The sequence below is a fragment of the Macrobrachium nipponense genome, chromosome 19 (genome assembly GCF_015104395.2).
Source record: "Macrobrachium nipponense isolate FS-2020 chromosome 19, ASM1510439v2, whole genome shotgun sequence".
Lineage (NCBI taxonomy): Eukaryota > Metazoa > Arthropoda > Malacostraca > Decapoda > Palaemonidae > Macrobrachium > Macrobrachium nipponense.
In genome coordinates this window covers 65,731,404-65,737,417 of record NC_061088.1, presented here as the reverse complement: position 1 = coordinate 65,737,417, position 6,014 = coordinate 65,731,404, and the positions used below count along the sequence as shown (strand labels likewise).

The window sequence follows — 6,014 nt, the reverse complement described above, 5'->3', positions numbered from 1 at the left end:
ATTTACTTTATCGAACATGGCTGACATAAAAGTTCCCCCAGCCACACTTTCCCCTTTACGTTACTAATTACGCAGGACAATTAGCTTAACGAGACAGAACACACAAAACACAAACACATGTACTCACCTCAGACAAGAGACACTCAGTGCGAGACGTTGTGTCGTCCGCAGGATACAGTTGTCGATACACAACAACCGCTGAAATCAACACACAAAGACAGGCAAACGCCAAAACCATACAAGCACTAAAAAAACAACAATCACTACACAAATGAATATCAACAACTCGGAAACAACAACAAATCATACAACAACTCACTGCACAAACAACTCCAACAACATCAAAGACAACTAAAAACAAATCAATACACAAACAACCGCCAACACTACCTCTAACAAACAACTCACAAATATCAAAATACAAAATCAAATACAACAGACGCTCTTCAGCTCAATAACAACCAGACTGTCCAGACAGACATACGCACAACAACTATACAATACCAAAATCAATCAAATCACACAAGAACAACGGACCATCAACAGACTGCCTTATCTCTGTCCAAAAAAAAAACTGCCTTACTGGACTGTCACTGATTGCCAGACAGCTGATCATCATATAAAGACTCGCAACCGAATCCGCAGGCGAACACAGCCGCCCGCCAACAAGCAATTCATTCACTAACTACCATTAACAACACAAACAACCTAACGAGAGACAAAACCCTCGAAGAAAGACGTTGTCAAATGTAACTATCATATAACTCCTCCATAACTAAAGTCAAACAATGGCCTGGTTGAATAAGATTTAAAAATCAAATAAACTAAAATTGCTCCTGAAAGTAAGATTAAGCATTAGTCCACAATGACATGTATTGCTATACGGGCATGAATCATAGTACGACGATGACTATATCAAAGATTTTGTTTGTCTATTCGAGAATGAAGCTTTAAGGTGATTGTTTGAATCAATTGGTAGGGTTAGAAATGATACCATGAGGGATATTACAGAAGTTACATAGGTAGATGAGATAGCAGTTAAAGAAGTGGAACTGGCTTTAGAATGTCATTTGCACTATCCTGAGATGATATACTGTCAGCTGGGCTCCTGTGGTCACTGGAAGAGTTATGAGATCCAGACTTACTAGTGTGAAAACTGAGAGAATGGAAATTGGAGATGAATAGAGATTTTTTGAAGTGAAAAAACATGCGTGGCGGAATTTCACACAGGCCATTGGTCTCGCTGTGTGCATTATATATTATTGATTTTGCTGTTTTCAATATCAAGTCATGTATTATAGTAAATTGCAATACATTCAAGACAGTCTAAACATAATTCCCTCTGTTTAACTATGAATACCCTTGAAAGATAATGTATTTTTATTATTCTTAGAATTTACCTCCCTAGAAAATGGATTTTATATCAAGGACGTTAAACATACTTAACGTTTAGGTCCCCCCGCAAGACCATATCATTTGAAATTAGCGCCTCAAAATGTAAACAAACCTGGAAGAAGTGACATCTAACAAGAGGACCTGTAACTAATCATTGCCGAAAATTGTATTTGTTTGCTAAATCATATTTTGGCTTTTACGGCTGTAATGTTCCCAGTTATTTGAATGGTTTTAATGTAATTGTAGCATAGTTATAGTAACTGATAATAGTTACGGCTAATATTCTCATTTTGTAAAATAATAAGAGGAGAAGTTATTGTTGGAGTTGCCACTCATAGAATTTTCAAAGTATTTTGGTTTCCCTTCTTCACGATAAAATTCAAGGTACTCAAGTCAAAAGTGCTTCAAGGATAAAATTCATAACCATTTCTTTACGTCTTGAGGTGCTAAACCAAGTACCTTAGTTGATAGCTGACACTTTCGGTGAGTTAAGGCATCTGTCTAAGCAGATTTAGGGGGCTCATTTTCTTGTTAAGTGCTAGGTATGCTTAGACCTTCTACTGGCTACTTAGGGTAGGTGTACTACCTTCCTATCCAGGCAGCAATGACCTAAACCAATAGGTAGTAGCCTAATGCATTCCTAGTCTACGACTTGCTGACGATAAATTAAGAGACAACGCCGGCGGGCAAGATAACTGAGAGGTCCATTATATACCTAATTGACCCTAGATAGGGTAAAAAACCGCATGGTACAGGGGTGGACCATGTACGATCAACGTGTACAACCCCAAAAAAAGTACATTATAACGCGTCCTGACGTCGGAGATGGGCATCAGTCGAGACTTGTTGTTGGTGAGAAACGGAGCTAAAGACCTCTACTCTCCTTTCGAAGTAAGTATTTTCTCCAAAGTTAGAAATTAAGGCCAAATCTCACCAAAACGCGTTCAACATTTTTACTTACAACTCTAAATATTTAGAAGAGATTGACGCCATCTCGATATTTACGGAGTCGCTTGTGTCAATAAACTTTGCATTTCCTGTGATAAATCCGCATACCACTTGCACCCACAGACGCTGGGGCACTTTCATCACAACATTCGGAACACAGTCCCTAACCGGCTTGTTTGTTAGTAAACAACTGTTTTGGTAGAAGACAACGAATCATGCACTTGGATAATTTTTTAAATAAATAGTAAAACTTCAATATTTTACATATTTAAACTTCAATATTTTACATATTTAGGTATGATGATTAATTTGAAAATATTCGTTATTGAAAAAGTAACTTTATTCTGACTCAAATTTAAGTAATTATTTTTTGGAATTAGAACGTTCGTTTAAGTCCTGTATTATGACGTCACGACATCTTGGCTTTCGTACCTATTGTAAATAATTGCTTTACTCAACTTTCTTGCAGAACAGTTTACCAGTTATTTAGTATGCAGATTATCAGCTATTCATGTAATGCGCATAGGGTAAAAAACCGCATGGTACAGGGGTGGACCATGTACGATCAATGTGTACAAACCCAAAAAAAGTACATTATAACGCATCCTGACATCGGAGATGGGCATCAGATGCGACTTGTTGTTGGTGAGAAACGGCGCTAAAGACCTCTACTCCGGTGTCAGGACGCGTTATAATGTAATTTTCTTGGAGTTGTACACATTGATCGTACATGGTCCACCCCTGTACCATGCGGTTTTTCCCACTATACTATATCTTTATTATTTACTTTTTGGATATATGAAGATGTTTTACTGCCGGATTACCGCCGTAGTGTGACGCAATCGTTTTCGGTCCCTGGGCCTCTGTTTTCGCACCATAAGAAATTATGGGGCCGAATTTGCAATGACCACTCTGACCAGAAAGTCGTTAAAAGAGGAAAGTTAGCATTGAGGGGCATATGTTTTGATTGAGAAAAATACAAATTTATTCAATAGCTAGCCTGTAAAAAATACTTGATTACAAAAAACTTGATTGACAACTAAGCAGCATACCTACTATGGGTTTCAGCAACAGTGCAAGCACGTTTTTGGGCAATACCTATTTCTGTAACGAACACTCGTAACAGAAAGAGATTTTGCTATAGTCCATTACACCCAGTGCCGTAATTTATAAGGGTATCATGAATCACTAATTGTAAAGAATAACGACACTTGTCCTTGTACCAAGAGACAAAAACTCCATTATGCAGAAATGGATACGAACACACATAAAAAGCTCCACCTACCCTCTCCCCCCCCCTCCACCGCCACCCCTTTCCTTCTTAGTTCCTTCACCTTCCTTTATCTCTCTCTCTCTGTTGCCATTCGGTATGTGTTGAACCTCCAAACTGGGTATAAGACTACACACAAAACGTTGAAATTGGTGAAATTAGGCTATGTATTGGAAGTATATATACAAATATTAAAGCAATTTTATCATTATTGCATTACTATGACAACTAGAATTCATGGAAACAGTTTATAATAATGAATCAGCATATGTGTGAAGCCTCCACTAATGTGTCAACAATGATTTTGCCATTCTTAGCATGCAAACATTAAAGGTTACATTTATATCTGGCATACGGTTATTAAAGAAATTCAGAATACTAATATAGACTGAAATCAATGAAAAGTGCTAGCAAAAACAATAAAGCAAAAAAAAAATATATATATAATGCACTTATCTGTAGTCGTTCCTCTATGGTTTTCGGCAGCCAGATGTACGAAAACGTTAGAAACATTGGATTTTGTCTACTTTAGAAATATCTGTAATTTTTCGGGGTAATTTGGTTGCAAAAAAGGGATAATATACATGGATTAAATTAAAATTTTTACATAACAAAGTAAAGTTGAACTAAATAACGAGTAAAGTAAACAATTTAGGGAATAAAATTTTGCAGTTTCGTCGTCTGCTGCTCGTAACTGTGATTGTGGCACGCGCTTAAGAACCAGGAACAGCAACTTGTTTAAAGTGCAATGTGGAGTGAATTGAGACCAAAATGTGTATAATAACAATCAAATAAGCACTGTGGAGTTTCAGTTGTGATGGCAGTAAGGATAAAAACCCCCCATTACAAGGTAAAAATGAATTCAGTTCAAACCATGACCCCGGGAGTAAAAAGTTTCATACTTTCAGTAATATAGGCAACAAAATGTTGTTTTATTGTGCTGATTACAACTGCAATCTTGAGTAAGATCAATAAACGTTACATATACACACTAACATTGTTCAAATGAGTGCTGGGAAGGCTGGGAAAGATGGTGGACAGTCCGTGACTAGACCGGCCAGCCACATGATAGCCGTCTTATTGGATTTCAAAACTGCCTTGAAAACATATTTTACGAAGAGCGTCACATGCTTATTTTAGTTCGTATGGGGCTTTCATATATCACATTATGTTGATGAAACTTCAATCTTTTGAATGGTATGCTTCGAGTTGTAATTGTATTCTTGTTTCACCATTTAAATATCGAGTGAATAACACCTGTCCACCGTGATAAGGGTTGGTAGTCGCTGGTGTTTCTCCCTATGTGTAATTAATTTGACTTTAGTACTACCTAGGGTAAACAACCGACTGGACTGGCCAACTCACCAACTACCGCGTTTTTTGCCACCCTCTGAAAAAGTACTTTAACACGTCCTGACACCGGAGATGGTCATCAGTCATGAGTTGTTGGTGGTGATAGCAGGAGCTGAAGACCTCTATTCTCCTTTCGAAGTATTTTCTCCAAAGTTAGAAATTAAGGCCATATTTTAAGATTTAAACGGAGAGTAATGAAAAGTGGGGCCAACGCAGTGCACACTACCCCCATGGCGCTTTCAAAATTTTGCTTACAATTAAAGATGTTTAGAAGATTGACGCCATCTCGATGTTTGCGGAGTCGCTTGTGTCAATAAACTTTGCATTTCCTGTGCTAAATCCACACACCACTTGTACCCACAGACGCTAGGGCACTTTCATCACAACATTCTTAAACACGACTTCCAACCACTACTTATCCAAGGGAGCTACGGCATTCTTTGCGGCGTTTTGCACTCTTCAATTGTTTTTCAGTGTTGTCAATTGGTATGCATTTTACCCTCCAAACTGGGTATAAGACTTACACAAAACCGGGGAAATAAGTGAAATTAGCGTATCTATTTGTAGTATATATAGGGTTAACAACCGCAGTGGAGCCATCGTCATCGCGTGGCTCATCCTTATTCACTCGATATTTAATTGGTGAAACAAGAATACAGTTACATCTTTAAGCATACTATTCAAAAGATTGAAGTTTCGTCAACATATTGTGATATATGAAAGTGCCATACTAACTAAAATAAGCACAGGAGGTCTTCGTAAAATATGTTTTCAAGGCAGTTTTGAAATCCAATATGGCGGCACCCGCGTGACGTGCCATTCGTAACCACAGCCAAGCCACCATCTTTCCCAGCCTTCCCAGCACTCATTTGAACAATGTTAGCGTATATATGTAATGTTTATTGATCTTACTCAATATTGCAGTAGTAATCAGCACAGTAAAACATTTTCTTCCCTAAATTAGTGAAAGTATGAAACTTCTTATTCCCGGGGTCATGGTTTGAACTGTAGTCTAATCGGTGGTTTTATCCTTACTACCCTCACAACT

General features: G+C 37.8%; 1 protein-coding gene across 4 annotated transcripts in view; it reads left to right on the top strand.

The window, feature by feature from the left end:
• Positions 1-1,489: 1,489 nt before the first annotated feature.
• Positions 1,490-6,014, top strand: part of LOC135217734 (zinc finger protein 765-like) — a 50,713-nt gene continuing 46,188 nt past the window's right edge. Inside the window, exon 1 of one of the 4 annotated variants that reach the window (XM_064253752.1) lies at positions 1,490-1,538. The gene's annotated coding sequence lies outside the window, so the exon portion shown is untranslated. Of the gene's footprint in view, positions 1,600-1,625; positions 1,879-6,014 lie in introns of those variants that run through there. The other 3 variants (XM_064253741.1, XM_064253759.1, XM_064253736.1) reach the window with 3 other exon arrangements.